The 18,018-nt window shown below is 41.1% G+C and overlaps 1 protein-coding gene and 1 long non-coding RNA gene across 16 annotated transcripts in view; one reads left to right on the top strand and one right to left on the bottom strand.

The window, feature by feature from the left end:
* The window catches only part of NRXN3 (neurexin 3), a 1,706,389-nt gene that overhangs the window by 1,385,334 nt on the left and 303,037 nt on the right, over nt 1–18,018 (top strand). The window lies entirely within an intron of this gene.
* LOC116749671 lies at nt 1,491–14,759 on the bottom strand. The gene is made up of 3 exons (XR_004348671.1): nt 14,574–14,759; nt 10,043–10,046; nt 1,491–1,501 (listed from the first exon to the last, which is right to left on the bottom strand). It is a non-coding gene; the product is annotated as an uncharacterized LOC116749671 (long non-coding RNA).

The raw sequence follows: 18,018 nt of genomic DNA on the forward strand, positions 1-18,018 counted from the left end.
AGAAACTGTAAGTTATAAAATAGCTGTGCTAGTCTCAGAGGAAAATGAAAATTATTGAAGTCCTTCTGTTTCTTGGGGCCTGAACCTTCTCGAAAGCCTCTAAAACCAGACTTCCCGGCCAGTACACATCAGCACGTAACACGGTGTGCTGAGATATCAGTCCCCTCAGCCTGCAGTGGCTTGCTGAGCTAGCAGGCCAGATCATCTAGACGAAGCATCACCAGCATGAGCAGCCGTGCTTGCTTCCTCCAGGGTGCTGTGTGAATATTACCGTTTTCTGTATGTGACATGATGTGAAAAAGGTAGAGAAGCACCATGGGTCTGGGTATCCAGGTGTACCCATATGACTACCCCTATACTCCAGGTCTTCTTTCCTTAGACCCATTTCTCCACTCTCACCTAAGTCCTCTCCCAAGCGTGTTATTTTCAAAAAAATTTGAGAAGGAACTGCTGTAACAATTTGCATGCTTTACAAATAAATATTGGTTGAATTAATAAATAAACATACATTTGAAGCGCTTCTGTATACCTCCATGTGTCCTCTTTTGGGGACTGTATCTATTCGTGGGGGGAGAGTTTCCTGGCAACCATCAAAATTTTCCTAATTAGGAACCTTCAATTCTACTCCTGAATTTTTATCATGAAAAGAGAAAACCTGAAACTGAAACCCACGGAAGCATGGGGTGTCTCTGTTAGGTTAGCCCAATCTTTGTTCATCACAGGAAACTAGATTATGATAACCCCTTATATTTATCAAGTGTTTATGCCATTCCTGACTCTATATGTTTTACATATATTAGCTTATTTATTTCTCATAGAACCCTAATGAGCAACATGTTGTTCTCAGTCCCTGTTTTACAGATAAAGAAACTGAGAAACAGAACGTATGAAGCTTGCTCATGGTTGCATAGCACTACCTAGGCAGTGGCAGAGCTCATATTAAAAGCAAGGAGTCCAACTCCAACCTCTGAAAGAGGATGCTGGGCTGCCTCCTCTTAACAAACTGATGGTGAAATTCCCAGCTTGAGAGTTTTGTTTCATTCGGTGCAAATTGTCATTCTCCATCCTAGTGCCAAAAGTCACTTCCAAAGGAAACGGCTCTGGCTACCGACGGTTATTTAGAAGAAGTGTGACTTTGAGTTTTAAGTAGTTCAGCTCAGATCTCCTGTTTGATAGTGAAAGTTACGCTGTTATGCACTGAAATAGATAATCTACTGTGTCATCACCTCTGTGACAGGTGATTCCATGTTCATATAAGAGCATTTTGGCATCTGAAGAAACAATAAAAATCCTCCCAACACATCAAGTGTTCCATCCAGTAAAACTTGGCATATTGGTCATCTTTGGAACGGTTCAAACCCTGCAGACTTCCTCACCCCCACCCAATCATTTGTTGCACACCAATAATAATTACGATTACTAATATTTAAATAAGGTGTCCAGTTCTATGGATAATAATGACCACATGTTAAAAGTGGCAAAAGAGTGGATAGAGTCTGTTCTAATTAGCCAGAACTCGGGAGACAACTCTAGTAAAAATTCTCAGCTTACTTAATGCTTCATAGTAATTAATAGTAATTGATAACAACTTGTGGCAACTAAGATCTAATACGTGTACTTAATTTGCAAGTGTCCTCCTTACCTTGAATACATTTTTTTAATCTAATATAAAAGTCTGGGACTGGGGACTCAGGTTCTTCTCATCCTTTTCTCTCTTCTACTGAGAAAATTGTTAAGGATCTTACAACATGCCATGTTGTTGCTGGAAGAGAGCTTAGAGATCATTCTAAGAGAAGCATGGGGTGTCTTAGAGATCATTTGCATCGTACTATAGATGAAAGCTTTGAAGCTTAGAGAAGTCCAGTGACTTATTCAAGTCACCTTTCAAGCCATTGGCATGAATGTTGATTGGCATACCTGGGTCAGCTACTCAATTTGTGAACAGGGCTGGGACATGATCTAGTACAGAACATGGTGCTTTTGTATTAAAAAAAAAAAAAAAATTACCTTTGGCTGCTTTGTTATAAGAGACCTGAGGTGCAAGGACTCTAAGATTGGTAATCATGTCAAATCAATAAATTAAAAGGGGTTTTATGTCTGAAAAGCCCAACACTTTATTTGTTTTACAGATACAGTGTCTCCTCTATACCGGACACTGTACCTGTAGAACAAATAAATGAATATTCAAACCTAGCCGCTCTTATCTCTGTTTGACCTCTTTGAAAATGACAGAGCTCAGAACTTTGCGTGGCTTTTTATGTTAGCTCTGTAAAATGAAACTCTCCTAGGGGAACCTCTGTAAATTCTATTCAGAGTTTAAAAACACAGATTTATGGGAGAGCCCCAAATCAATCAAAAACATAGCAGTGTTTTAAAAAAAAACACACACACACACAGAAGAAAAGAGAAAACTATGAAAAGACCCTGCCTGCCAAGAGAGGCTTGTTAGCAGTTGAAAACGCCAAGATATGAGTATATAATGGAAATGTGACAATGATCATTTGGGCAAAAACACAATTTGCATGAGAATGAATTAGGAAATGTCCCGGAACACTAGAAAGATGAAAAATCTGGGATCCTGCAGGGCATGTTCACGTTATTGAACATAAACCACACCATGAATCTTCCTGTGGTCAGACACCCTGGAAGAAGCGTGGATCCCTTTCTAGACGTTGATATTAGAGATGCACTAAGACAGGTAATCTTACATTTAAAGGAAGAATATATATATATAACTATGTAAACTGTTCAAACTATCTCCTAGCGCTATTTTTGAGGTCTATTTTATTCCTTCATTCCGCAATCTGAAACTCATTAAAAGGAAGAATGCCCCTTAAATTGTACTCTGCTATACCCTGGAGGAACACCTGAAAAAGTTAATAATAAACCCTTGAGATTAGGCAAGTGGAGAGGAAAGAATTATGAAATAAAACAAAGCAAAGAAATCACGTAAACAAATTAATTGTCTGGAAGTGAAAAGCATGTTCGTAATTTTGCCCTTGTCGAAGGAAAACTGGAGTTCTTTACGCTCACTGACTGATTTAAAAGTGCCTTCCCGCACAGCATCACCGAGAGGGGGTGTGTATTGCAGTGCAAAGCGTGGATAGGTTGCAGCATCAATTAAAATAGAAATTCATTATTGAAACCTCCAGAGTAAAAGGTTTAGGCTTTATGCTTTGAGGATGGAGAGAAGCTTTTCTTCCTCTGTTTTCATTTTTTTCTTTTTTTTTTTCTCTTCCTGATTGATTTTGGGGACTTTTATTTAGGATTTCCAGTAGTAGCTATTATACCGTTTGGTTACAAATTGTGTTATCACCTGTCACACATTAAGCACACTCTATGTAACAGGCACTTTATGTGTTTTATCATCTTTAATCCTCAAAGCAATTGTGTAGTGAAAGGTATCAGTATCACTTGAGAAAACTGAAGTTCACAGAGGTAGGATTGAACACCTTTGAGTGGTGACACCGAGGGTTTAAGACCAGGTCTGCCTGACTTAGAAGCTTCTGATCTTTCCAGGACACCATAGAGACTTCTAAGGCAGGTCCTGTATGCTGAGTTAGAGATGCATGTCGTATGCTTCCAGAATGGGCATTACACATTCAGTTGCATGTTGGTGCTCTCAGGATCCCATTGGGGTTACGTATGCAAGGGGATACATGCAACACAGCCACCCACTGAACGTGGTGACCCTTGAGCTCTGCAAAGAAGCAGAAGCTCAACTAGCTTGGCTGACATGTGCTTTATGAGAAGATTATATGTTTTAATTTTGTGACAGTTACTATTCTAATGAATATAAACAGTCTGCCCAAGCTTCTGGCAATCTCTTATGTTTTCCTGGTATAGACCATATACCCTCAAGTGGGTAAAAGAGATTTATAAAAAGGATTATTGTCAAGGATGAAGAAACAAGAAGCAGTGTTCTGAACAAAAGAAATTGTTTATCCATTCATTCATTCAGCTCACGTTTATTATGTGCTGAGCACTGTGCCTGTAAATCTTAAAGAGATAAATGGCCTGGACCCTACCCTACAGGTGTCACAGCTTAGGTAGGTTGACAAACAGGTAAATCAGGATTACAGTACAGCCAGGACAGAGGAAAGCACAGGCTCTTATGGAAACACAAAAGAGGTCATGTAAATCAGATCGGAAGAGGAGGTCCACCAAGGCTTGTCAGGAGAGATGATGTGGATGGGAGTTTTGCAGACAAACAGGAGTTAAGAGGGCAAGCAGTGGAAAGGCCGTTAGAGGCCAAGTGATTAGCACGGGCAGAACGAGTGGTTCTGCATAGCTGGGAAAGGGGTCTGTTGGTTTCCTAAGGCTGACATAACAAATTATCACAAACTCAGTAGCTTGATACAGAGAAATTAACTTTCTCACAGTTCTGGAGGTCATCTATCTGAAATCAAGGCGTCCGCAGGTTGCTTCCTCCTGGAGATTCTGAGAACGCGTTCCGTGCTTCTCTCCTAGGTTTTGGTGGTTAGTAGACACGTCTCTCCAGTCTCTGCATCCTCTTCACATCACCCTCTTCTCTTGTTTCTCCTTTTCTGCCTGTGTCTTCTTCGCTTCTTATAAGGACACTTGTCCCTGAATCAGGACCCGCCTAGAGAATCCAGATGATCTCATCTCAAGATCCTTAATTACCTCCGCAAAGACCCTTTTTCCAAATAAGGTCACACCCACCCACATGTTCTAGGTGGGCACACCTTTTTGGGGAGCCACCCTTCAACCCACTACAAATGATAAAGATAAATTAGTGACCTGATGACGTAGGAAAGAAGCATGGCCAGGTCCTATAGGCCCTTGTGTACCTGCAAAGGTATGTGGGCTTTATCTTGAAAGAAACAGAAAGTCATTGGAATTTTAATAGTGGAGCTGGCAGCTCTGGAAAATATAATCCTTAATTATACTTATATTAATGCCTCCAGCCAAAGACCACCAGGAACCCTCCTGTGGTTAATTGCGTTGTGTTTATTACTGGTTGCAGAGAACACACTGTGAAGAGCCATAGTGTTTCAGCTGTACGGCGTTGGAAAGGACCTATTATAAGATATGAACTTTGGTTGGGTGATTTGGAGGAGAGTCTAAGGAGGCCTGGTTTACTCTAGATGGAATGCTATGAGAAAGCAGGGGCAATTCTGAGTGACTTCCTCAATAATTCTTATCCAGGGTCTTCCCTGGCGGTCCAGTGGTTAAGACTCTGCACTTCCAGTCAGGGAACTAGGATCCTACACTCTGTGTGGCACAGCCAAAAAAATGGAAAAAAAAAAAAAAGTACTATTTAAATAAATAAAGAAATCTTATCTGTAGAGGAAACAGACTAGACTAGTATAATCGTTTTACAATGTTGTGTTAGTTTCTGCTGTACAGGGAAGTGAATCAGCTACATGTATACATATACCCCCTCCCTCTTGGACCTCCCACCCCCCCCATCCCTCCTCCTCCCCTCCCATCCATCCCCATCACAGAGCACCAAAATGAACTCCCTGTGCTATACGGAGGGTTCCCACTGGGTCTCTGTTTTGCACATGGTAGTGTATTTATGTCAAACCTAATCTCCCAGTTCATCCCACCCTCCCCTTCCCCCTCTGTGTCCACATGTCCCTGGTCTACGTCTGCATTTCTTTTGTTTGTTTGTTTTTTAACATCTTTATTGGAGTATGATTGCTTTACAATGTTGTGTTAGTTTCTGCTGTATAACAAAGTGAATCATCTATATGTATACATATATCCTCATATCCCTTCCCTCTTGTGTCTCCCTCCCACCCTCCCTATCCCACCTCTCTAGGTAGTCACAAAGCACCGAGCTGATCTCCCTGTGCTATGCAGCTGCTTCCCACCAGCTATTGGTTTTAAATTTGGTAGTGTATATCTGTCCATGCCACTCTCTCACTTCACTGCAGATAGGTTCATCTGTACCATTTTTCTAGATTCTACATATATGTGTTAATATATGATATTTGTTTTTCTAACTTACTTCACTCTATATGACAGACTCTAGGTCCATCCACATCTCTACAAATGACCCAATTTCGTTCCATTTTCTGGCTCAGTAATATTCCAGTGTGTGTGTGTGTGTCTGTGTGTGTGTGTGTATATATATATATATATATATATATATATATATATATATATATACACACACATACATACACCACATCTTCTTTAGCCATTCATCTGTCAATGGACATTTAGGTTGTTTCCATGTCCTGGCTATTGTAAATAGTGCTGCAATGAACATTGGGGTAAATGTGTCTTTTTGAATTATGGTTTTCTCAGGGTATATGCCCAATAGTACGATGGCTGGGTCATATGTAGTTCTATTTTTAGTTTTTTAAGGAACCTCCAGTAAGGATACTTTTTAATTGGTAAAGAAGTAGCAGTCATGAGCCAAGAGAGGAGAACGTTTGGTATTTTGTGAAGGAAGTAGTGACTTTGTTTCTGTCTGTGCATAGATAAAATTAAGAAGTGGCTTTGTTTTGCCTTACTGTATCACGGTCTCAGAGTGACCCTGTCTGAGATCTGTGTTCTGTGACATTGCTCATGTCCAGTAGGAGAAGGACATGGTTTAGCTGTGAGTGCAAGGTTCATGTTCTGGAGGTCAGGAGCTGCTTTGTTTTTCTTTCTCAATACCAAACTACAAAAACAATCATGGCTAAAATTCCAGCAGTCATAATGAAATACATCAACCAAAACATTCAGATTGTCCCTTAAAAGCTGTAATAAAAGTCACAAAATTTTCTGAAAAGAACACTTACCTTTGCTTATGGGTGCATCCTTCAGATTTAATTTACTTCTAAGCAACCAGTTGGACAGCATCCATTTTAAAGACTGGAGGAGCTAACCGAGAGGCTCCCTGACTGGTGAGCTCTTTTACCTAACAGCTGTAATAGCATTTTCTTCAGTTTCCCTGCAGAGCCTAACCCAACCACATCCCTGGGAAGAAAGTGCTAGAAGTCCCCTATTCAAGCCCTCTCCCTTTTCTGAGCTGCTCTCTCTATTTAAATATAAGTGAGTCATATGCAGTTCTCTTTGATGAAAAATAAACAAGGGAAAGAACCCCAAACACTCCTGTGGCAAAGGTCCCTTCAGAACATACTGCCTTCGCTGTTAGAGATTTATCTTTTTAAAAGAAGGCAGAAATAGGAAAGGGCCACAGAAGGGCAGGAATAGCTGAGAAAACAAGGCAGCAGTCTTCTCTGTGAGGGAAGATGAAAAAGGCTACTAGTACCTTTTTTAGTCCAGCAAGAAAAAAACTATAATATCATATAGCTGGTGCTCCTAGAAATGACAAAGAAGAGGCTTTCCCCTACGCTCTCAAGGAGAAAAGTGCTCTCTAAAATGAAAGTCAGAGACGCTCCATTGAAAGGAAATATTTTTCCCCTCTAATTTATAATTAGCTTTCAGTGATGCTGGCTTTTATAGACTCGTATCAAGGCAAATTGCTCAGCACAGTGAGTTTGGCTGGTGTTATTCATACATGTAAGCACTGGGATATCCATCATAAACACAAGCCAGCTGTCGTCTTCTGAGGTTTCAACTGATTGCCAGTTCGGGTCAAGAAGAAAATTATTCCTCTGTCTTCATCTGTAATATTATTTATCGATTGCAACAGGAGGATTTGACACCTTCCGTGACATAGCCCAGCATCCTGTTAAATTGATCAGAAGTCCAGTAATGTGCAGTAGTTTCTAACATTGAGATCCAAAGCCGATTTCCTTTCTGACATTCTGTTGGGATCAAAGCCAAGGGTAGAAGTGGTTAATGAGGCTTCCCAATGTCCCTCAAGATCCAGGTCAGCTTGTTTATCCCTAACAGAGAGGTGGATGTGTTAATAGCTTCTGCGGCCTGTGGTTTCCCTTGTGGAGGTGCCAGTGGGCCATGTGTACTCCTTGGGTCTCACGGTGATGGGGCTTGCATTGGCTGTGACTGGCGGCATGAGCTAGAGGGTTGGCTACGTTTGGCATGACGTGGTTGGCACAGGCCACCTCAGACCTTGAAAACTTGGAGCTGATGCAGAGGTGGATAAACACATTGAAGACAGGTTGGCAGCTCAGATTTTTATGGGAGCCAGACAGGTAACGTGCCTGAGTAAACCTGGCAAGGTGGCAGCTTTGGGGATAGTGACCTCTCAGCCCCCACTGATTCTGGTCATTCAAAGATTTGGGCCTATTGTTGCCAACTTTTCAAGAGCAGGCGAATGTCTGGTGTATATGACAAATCCCCTGACTTAAGTGTCACCATCTAACTCAAGCCTCTAGCAGGCCAGATTAAACAGTTTGCCTTATAGGCTGCCATTTTGTAACTTCAAGCTAAGGACACATTTCTTTGCTTCCTCATACTTATACAGAAGCTCTGTGGACTCAAGTTTTAGGACTTCTTTTAATCTCATTCAAAGAGATGAAAAAGATAGGCAAGGGAAATGAAAATACTTTTCAAATGTCACAGTGTCCCCATGGAGTTAGGGTGGTTGAACTAAGGGGTACAGCTGAACTTTCAGTTCTGCTTCTATAACTGAACAGTTAGGAGTGGTTCCCCGGGGCAGGGTTGAGTCACTAAACAAGCACTAGACAAATGGTGCAATATTAGTACATGAAGAAGGCAGAGCACAAGCTCCTTGCCTTTGAAAAGTTCGTGGATTCATTGAGAGTACTATGTTAACATGCATGGAATAATTAGAAAAAAATGCCAAAATGACATATAAGCAAGTGGGCTGTCAGAAAGTATGATGGTTCAGTTTCCTTCTTTAACAGCATCTCTTCTTAATAATGGTCCAAAGAGAGAATAGAAAAGCAGCATGACGGCCATAGATCTTACTAGATGGCTGCCATTTCTGTTGGATGAGATTGGATATCAGGCAAAATGAATAAGAAGTTGGCCTTTTCAGACCCTGAAGTTCTAGAAGTTATGACACTTTTGAAAAAATGGTTCTCCCAAGTTACTGTGTCTAAAAATAGCTGTGAATTTTAACAGATCTATGAACTGAAAGCAACACTATTAAGAACCAAATAGCCTAGATCACCCTCTCAAGAGCTACTGCATAGACCAGTGGTTCTTAAATTATAGTGTCTGGAGTATAGCCCTCCAGGTGGATCTCTAAACACTAAGGAGAACCTCTGTTGTCCTTGAGAGAGGATGGAAACTCTGATAGCCCATGTTTGAGGTCTAAAAATGATCACAATCTCCCCTGTCCTAGGAAACCTCACCCGTGAACTGCAGGGTAGAACACCAGGATAGCACACCCTTGGAAAGGTGTATAACCCTTGCTTGTTTGGTTGGGGTTTGGCTGTTTTTTCTTGTTTGTGTGTTTGTCTTTGTGTTTTGAAGCCCCATTTATTCCTGTATTAGTTTTCTATTGCTGCTGCAATAAATTCCCACAAATTTCATGGCTTAAAATAATACAGTTTATTATCTTACAGTTAAGTCCAACTTATAGAAGTGTGGGTAAAATCCAGGTGTCAGTAGGGTAAGTTCCTTTCTGGAGGTTCTAGGGGAAAATCCATTTCCTTGCCTTTTCCAGCTTTTAGAGGCTACCTGCTTTCCTTAGCTTATGGGTTCCTTCCCCCATTTTCAAAGCCAGCAACATCAGGCTGAGGGCTTCTTGTGCTGCAATCTCTCTGGTTCTCTCTCCTCTATCTCTCTTTTCCATTTTAAAGATCTCACAATTACATTGGGCTCATCTGGATAATCCAGGCTACTCTCCATAGTTTCGGGTCAGCTGATTAGCAACCTTAATTCCCCTGTACCATGGAAAGCAACATATTCACGAGTTTTACAGATTAGGACGTGGACATCTTTGGGGCAGCCATTGTTCTGCCTACCGCAGTTCCCAATATCTCCATCTGGAGAGATTGTATACTTTTTTTTTTTTTTCCACATCAAGAAATGGAATCTGGTAATTTATAAAAATATGTTCAAATGCAGTATATGACCTCTCCATGCACACTTCATGCACACAAAGAAGAGTAATAAGTTACTCTTCTATGAACTGGACAAGGCAGTGTAATATTCAGCGAAAAAGACATGGGCTTTGTAATCAGACAAACCTGATTTCTACTCTGGTACTTCCTAGCTGTCTAACTTCCGTCAAGTTAAAAAATTTTGAGACATAGATTCCTTTCGTCCAAAATGGAGAAAATACTTCCCTTATATGATTATTTTGCTTAAATTAAATAGAAATAATGTGTCAGAATCATAGTAGAATTTTAATCAATGGTGTTATTATTTCCTGAAATCCTGAGTTCCATTTCAGTACTGTTGGGTAAAACCAGTTAAAGAAACCAAATTCGATGTTTCAGTTTAATGAATTGCATTAAATGAAAAACATTTCCCCAGGGTGTTTGTCTGATTTGTTAGCATATGTGAGATGTTTGAATTTCAAAGATGAAAAAGCGATTTGTAAGTGCAAAATGGTGCAGCTGTCCTTATCAGTAAACAGGTAATACCACCCTTTGAGCAGGGGGGCATGGATACCAGTAGAATAAAAAGATGGGTACAAAGACAGAAGCCTCAGAGTTACTCAGACTCAAGAAGATGAATCTTTGCTGTCAATATAAGTCTCCCAACTGCTAGTGCAAGTGGAGGATAGATTTTCTTTTCCACTAGATTTACTTTCCGATATACAAGTTTATCGGTCAAGCAAGGACTATTCATCAAGTCATTTTCCATCGATAACTCCAGCCTAAGCCGGACAGGCTGAGTGTTTATTATTCACTCTTAAAAGGCTGGAGCTCATTTGCTTCTGCAGTGGAGAGAGGAGCAGACCCAGACAGAGAGAGGAATGAGGGCACTCAACAAAATGGCCATTCATTTCACTCAAGCTCGACAAATAACAAAGGTGTAAAACAACCATGAAAAGCTCCAGTTAACCGGTGGAAATCAAATATTGATCCACTAATCCCCTAATTTACTGACTACCCATTTAATGATCTGATTCCCATTTATTCATCCAACAAATATCAGTTGAGCCCTTCCTGCAGACCAGGCCCCGTACAAGGCCAAAGAAAACATTACGCCAACGCTCACCGCCATCCCCGGACAGGCATACACATTCAATCTGGAGCCGTAAGAAATTAGTCTTTTGTTTCTGAAGACTGGGTGCTCTTGAAAAAACATCAGTGCTTATAATTACATGATGTAGTGTAAGATCCTACAATCATCTTTTTCTGGAAGGCATCGCTGTGGCCAGCAGTGCATGTATTACTACACTGATCTTCTTTTAACACTATACAAAATGAAGAGACTACATTGCCCGTGGCCTCCAGAAACTTACCTTCAAATAGCATCAATGCTGTGAATGCCACACACGCTAAACACACTGCATAAAATGGAATAAATATTGAAGAATCTAAATTCAGTTAATTTGCAAGCCAAATCTTGCTTCAAATTGTATTGACATTATTTGTTCCCTTGTTCGTTATGTGAGGTGCCTTTTAAGCTGAAAGAGAAGACTTTCAGCTATTGTTCCCTCGTGAGATGCCGTCTCTTCAGGGCATTTGGGAACCAGTAGGCATAGGCAGGGGGCATTTCTGCAGCATACTGGTGCTCAGGGCGATGATGTCCATAGAGTGGAGGGCAGTGAGGACGGAACCAAAGAGGAGGGGGCAGCTGAATGGCATTTTGGCAATCACAGGGTGGGTTCATTGATTTCTTAGAAAGATTACAAATTCCCCAAACACCAGAAACACCTGTGTTCAAATAGAGATTATGTACTCAAGGCCTGCATTCCAGAGCTAGTTGGAAAGTCTTTGATGACCTATTAGTTTGGATTTGCACTGCCAGTGACTTCTCTCCTTTTGTGAACGCAGTGGAATTGCGGCATGTATGTCTTGGACTTAAGCCACCTCAACAATGCAGGGGAGGAGGGATGAGGAGAGGTTGTGAGATGGTGTGCCAGGAAGAGAACACCCAAGAATAATTGACATAATGTGGCACTTCTCACCATACTTTTCTTCAGTGAGCTTATGCCTGGGAGTCAGAGTGAATGGGAGGCTTAAATCTGTCATGCCCCCAATTTCTACATTCCTGCCGGTCTTTCAAGGCTGAGCATCTTTCCTTCTTGAGTAGAGTATAGTTCTAGTCCTTAAAGATACAGTAAACATTTTTCGTGCAATATGGTCCCTAAACACAAGCAAATAAATAACCCAACCAAAGAAACAGAGAAATGTCTTCTAAAAGTAGAATACCAATATGATGCTTGCTGAGTGATGACACTGCGTTGCATCCAAAGGGCAGTTTAGGAGAGTTTCAAGGAGAGTTCTGACTCAGTGATCTTCTATGCTGACTTTATCACCTCACCCTGTCCTAAGATTGTACACCACTGTGATTAACACACAGAGTAACTGGCATGTATAAGGTGACTTTTGTCAGGGGAGTGATGGGAAGATCTCACTGGATTCAGTATTTTACATCTTTTATCTTTTCTAATGGCAAGTCATACACCTGTGAGCTAGCACATGGTTTCCGCATCCCTTGCCCACCAACTAGGAGTAGGTGTATTTTAGAAACTGAGAGGGAACTTCTTAATACAAGGTTAGTTAGAAATGGGTAAGAACCCCAACTCAGGCATTTACTAGCTGGGTGACCTTGAAGAAGCTGCTTGCATACTGAGTCTTGCCTTCCACAGCTGTAAAGTGGGCTAAATGATAGCTACCTCCCAGGGCTGTTAGAGAAGGTTCCTTTTAAACCTCTCAGAACAGTGCATGTTACCTCTTAGGTGCTTAATAAATATTAGCTCATCTGCCCCCTCGCCTACACACACAAACACACACTTACACACTTCCTGGCTCCTAACCTTATGCTCAGAATTTTGAACATCTTTAAGGGAGGGAGAAGGAGAATAAGAGGAGATTGTTTACAAAAAGGAATCTTTAAAAGAAACAAACAAAAAAATCATGGAAATAGTAAGAAAAGCAAATCCTAATTGTCTGATCCGGGACGGTTTGGTCTCCCACTGGGACTGAGGAAAGCAGCAGTATTTTATGTTATGGGATTTGGTGGAAAATGCAGCTCTAATGAAACATTGGCAATGGTTACTCCATCCCTACTTCTCCCAGTACTTTTTCTCTTTTTCCTTCTTTCTTTAAAAAAATATCTGGATGGTTATTTCTCAGCACACCAGGATTACGTTTCTTTCCCTAAGAGTACCAGAGGAACCTGGGGTGTAGCTGAGCTGGTGAGCTGTCCATCTTGTCCTGTCCCTGAGACAGGCAGGGAGGACAGCATTTAGCCCGGCTATGGGGACTTGGGGAGGGACTGGCTTTTGAACAAAAGCTGTTCTCAGCGAAACTGAAGTACACAAAGTGGGAGGGGACTGCTAAACCCTGGGAGGTGCAGGGAGGGGGTGAGTTGTTTGCTAATATATCCCTGGGGAAACTTCCAGTGTTTCTGGGCATGGCTGAGTGCACAGCTCATGAAAAATGCACCAGAGCACTGTTGGCATTTGATTTCAGAAGAAGCTACAGTACCAAGAGACAGCTGTCTGCTTTCCTGCAACACCTAGATGACACACCTGGTTTCCACTGCTCTCTGTTCATCTGTCCAGATGTTCCCAGTTACTTGGACAGAAAGCCTTGTGGTTTCTTGTACAGGGTGTTACATTTCTTCCTTCCAGCAAAGCACTAGATATGACAAAGCTCAACTAGCAGAATTCTTCTTTTTACTTTGTGACTAAGAATGCTTCAGTGCCTTTATTTCCAAATATATGTTGTTGTTGTTTCAAAATTTGTTTTTGTAGTGAATCAAAATAGCGAAGTGTACTGGCTATAAGGTAAAAGGAAGTAGCAGGTCCCTAACATCTATTGGGTACCTGCTATGGAGCAGGTACTGATACAGCTACTTTGCATATAATATTTAATATCCTTCTCGCTATAAGCCATAAGGTGTGTAGGTTTGATTAGTGCATGTTACAGTGGGAAGCAGCCCAGTATTCTGGAAAGAGTATAGGGTTGCCCCTTACCAGCTATGTGAATTTAAGTAATTACTTAACACCTTTGAGCTTCATTTTTCTCTGTGTAATGAAGTTAACAATGGCAGCTAATAGGGGTGTCATGAAGATTGAATATGATTGTAATATAATGTGTTAAAATCTTTACTTGATCTATATGAGTTGGTCAGTATTGAGAGCTCCTCTTGCAGAAAGGAAAGAAAAATATGAGACCCAGGGAGATTGAATCATTTCATTTGCCTAAGACTCATAGCTGTTAGGGGGTTTGGTCAACACTCATACCCATGAATGACTATTTAGTCACCACGTCCCATTGTCACACTGCCCACCCCACTTCTACTCGCACCCCATGATAACTAACATGCACACACCATCCTATGAGCAGGACCCTAGAAAATCTATGTACGTGACACCAGAGTTGCTGAGTTAGCACAGCACAGGTGTTATTTGCACAGGTGCAGGAGAGGGGTGCTAGCCACTCTGGATGCTTCACTTGAGTTTAGAATATAGCCGGTCGCTTACTTCACTCTGTATAATACACTCTGTATTATACACTCTGTATTATACAGAGTGAAGTATATATACTTCACTGTATAATACACTCTGTATAATACACTCTGTATTATACAGAGTGAAGTAAGCCAGAAAGAGAAAAACAAATATCATATATTAACACGTATATGTGGAATCTAGAAAAATAGTACAGGTGAACCTGTTTGTAGGGCAGGCATAGAGACGTAGACGTAGAGAACGGACATGTGCACACGGGGGAAGGAGAGGGTGGGATGAATTGGGAGATTAGGTTTGACGTAAATACACTACCATGTGTAAAATAGAGAGCTAGTGGGAGCCGGCTGTATAGCACAGGGAGCTCAGCTAAGTGCTCTGTGATGACCTAGATTGGGGGGGGAGAGAGGGAGGTCAAAGAGGGAGGATATAGGTATGCATATAGCTGATTTACTTCATTATACAGCAGAAACTAGCACAACATTGTAAAGCAATTTTACTCCAATTAAAAAAAAAAAAAAGAATATTGCCAGTCGCTAAAGGCACAGGGCAGTGACAAAACATTTAGATTCACCTTTAGAGCCTCAATTGAGCGTCCTCTCACTGAGTCCCTGCCTTGCACCTTGGCTAACCACTGGAACAGAACTGTCACAAGATGCTTTCAGTCTCAACATGTCCTGTTCATTATTATTTTTATTAACACTCAGCTAATATATGGAAGATACCTATTAAGGAATGAGCAGGAACCTCTCTCCCCACTGAGACGTAAACACATTATCTGAGGAGTTCCGACTGGGTTAATCTGTTGTAATGGGATTATCTATATTGTAGCTGAAAGCAAGGCTTTGAGGAAAGGAAGGTCAGTTTTGTTTTGTTTTGTTTTTTAATCCATTCTTTTTTTTTTATTGGAGTAAATTGCTTTACAATGTTCTGATAGTTTCTGCTGCACAGCGAGTGAATCAGCCGTAGGCATACACACATTCCCTCCCTCTTGGACCTCCCTCCCCACCGCGCCCATGCCACCCCACTAGGCCATTACATAGCACCCAGGTGAGCTCCCTGTGCTGTACAGCAGGTTCCCACTAGCTCTCTATTTTACACTTGGTAGTGTATTTATGTCAAACCTAATCTCCCAATTCGTCCCACCTCCCCTCCCTCACGCCTGTATCCACACGTCAGTTCTCTACGTCTGCGTTTCTATTCCTGCCCTGCAAATAGGTTCATCTGTACCATTTGTCTAGATTCCACATAATATGCATTAATATATGATATTTTTCTGACTTAAGAAGGTCAGTTCTGATGCAAATTACCTATATTCTGATATAAATGTATTGCTTTGTTTGTTTGATTTTTGTTTTTTGTGGGGTTTTTTTTTGGCAGAAGGCTTGATTCCAAATTTTGAAGGTGGGGAAATAATTGAGGAAGAAGATTCCAAATAAACCACAGAGAGGCCTGCTCAGTAAGGAGGTACTTGAAGGGATGAAGATGCTACACAAACACTTGCAGAGGGGAGGGCAGAAAACAGGGTGGAGAGAAGGTGCTGGAATTAGCATGGAAAACCAGCACAATGGAAACTAGGGTAGCTGAAACATATCGTCTGCTCTATTAATTCCCTGCCAAAGGAGTCATGGTTCTTTTAGTTCCTTATTAAACATGACAAACTTCAACTACTCAGACTTCTTTCCTACTCTGGGGAACAGTGAGGCATTTCCTCCAGCAATTCAAGGTGAGACTGAAAAAACTATGATTCCCGCTTTTATTTATTTACGTTTGTCCTTACTACAGAGATGGGTTCAAAGTCATCTGGGGAATTAGCCAGCAGCGAATGCTTATTAGTTTGCCACGGACGAGGGGGAGACACAGGAACTGTCAGAGGGTAGCCATCCTGCTGGGAAAGGAGGAGGGAGCCAGAAGCACCAGTCTCTTCCCTGCAAGGCACGCAGTGTCCGTTGGTGGCCAGATTGCCTCTTGGGAGAATCCTAGAGGTTTGAATTGGTCTTGAGGCATTAGAGAGAAAAAGTTTACAGCATTCCTACTGAGACTTTCCTGGTAACAGCGCAAGTAGAATAGAATTCTGTCTCCCAGGCTTTGTAGCCTTCGCCACTTTATGAACAACGTAAGAGTTGCTCAGCACTCTCCTTCAGGGAGTGAATTCAGCGTAGTCTGCCTGGTTCACGTGGAAGTAGAATAACTATGGCATCATCTAGTTAAGTGTAAACTATGCACTATGAAATATTGGGGTGCCAGGAGTGAAAAATTCAGGTCCTGCTGACAGTGGTAACAGATAAGTCTCATCACAATGTTTTATGAGCTCAGTGGAGAAAACAGTAAAGTCTGGAGTAGCTAGGGAGGTCTTCACAGAGGTGGTGATTCCTCTTTTCTCTTTCTCACCTTTTCCTTTCAATCCAGCTCTATTGAGATATAATTGATATGTAACACTGTATAAGTTTACAGTGTACAATGTGTTGATTTGATACCCTTATGCATTGCAAAGTGGATACCACTGTAGCCTTAATTAACGGCGTCATTAACATCACATAATTACCATTTCTTTGTTGCGGTCAGAACATTTAAGGTCTGCTCTCTTAACAGCTTTCATGTATACAATACATTTAATCACAATGTTGTGCATTAGATTCCCAGAATTTCTTTATCCCTGGAACTTCTCCATCTTATAACTGGAAGTTTGTTCCCTTTGACCAGTATCTCCCCATTTCCTCCAACACCAGCCCCTGGTGTTCTATTCTCTGTTTGCTAATGACATGGAATGCTGACGATTCTATTCTCTGTTTCTATGAGTTTGGATTTTTTTTTAGATTCCACAAATAAGTGAGATCATACAGTATTTGTCTTTCTCTGTGTTACTGTTTTCACTTAGCACGATGCCCTTAAGTTTTATCCATGCTGTCGCAAATGGCAAGATTTCCTCCTTTCTCATAGTTGAGTAATATTTTATTATATGTAAAAATACCACATCTTCTTATACATCCACCCTTTGATGGGCACTTAGGTTATTTCTGTATCTTGGCTGTTGTGAATGATGGTACAATAAACATGGGGGGGGCAGATATTCTTCAGTATCCTGTTTTCATTTCCTTCCTTTGGATATATACCCAGAAGTGGGATTGCTGGATCATATGGTAGTTCTGTTTTTAATTTTTGAGGACTCTCCATACTGATTTCCACAGTAGCTATACCAACTTACATTCCTACCAATAGTGCACAAGGGTTCCCTTTTGTAGAGTGTTTTCACCAATACTTGTAATCTCTTGTCTTTTTGGTAATAGCCATTTTAACAGGTGTGAGGTGACATCTCATTGTGGTTTTGATTTGCATTTCCCTGATGATTAGTGATGTTGAGCATCTTTTCATGTGCCTATTAGCTATTTGTGTATCATCTTTGGAAAAATGTCTATCCAGTCCCTCTGCCCATATTTTAATTGGATTATTTGGGGCTTTTTGCTATTGAGTTAGGTGAATTCTTTATAAATTTTGGATATTAATCCCTTATCAGATATATGGTTTGCAAATATTTTCTCCCATTCCATAGGTTGCCTCAGAGGAAG

This window comes from Phocoena sinus, chromosome 2 (assembly GCF_008692025.1).
Source record: "Phocoena sinus isolate mPhoSin1 chromosome 2, mPhoSin1.pri, whole genome shotgun sequence".
NCBI lineage: Eukaryota > Metazoa > Chordata > Mammalia > Artiodactyla > Phocoenidae > Phocoena > Phocoena sinus.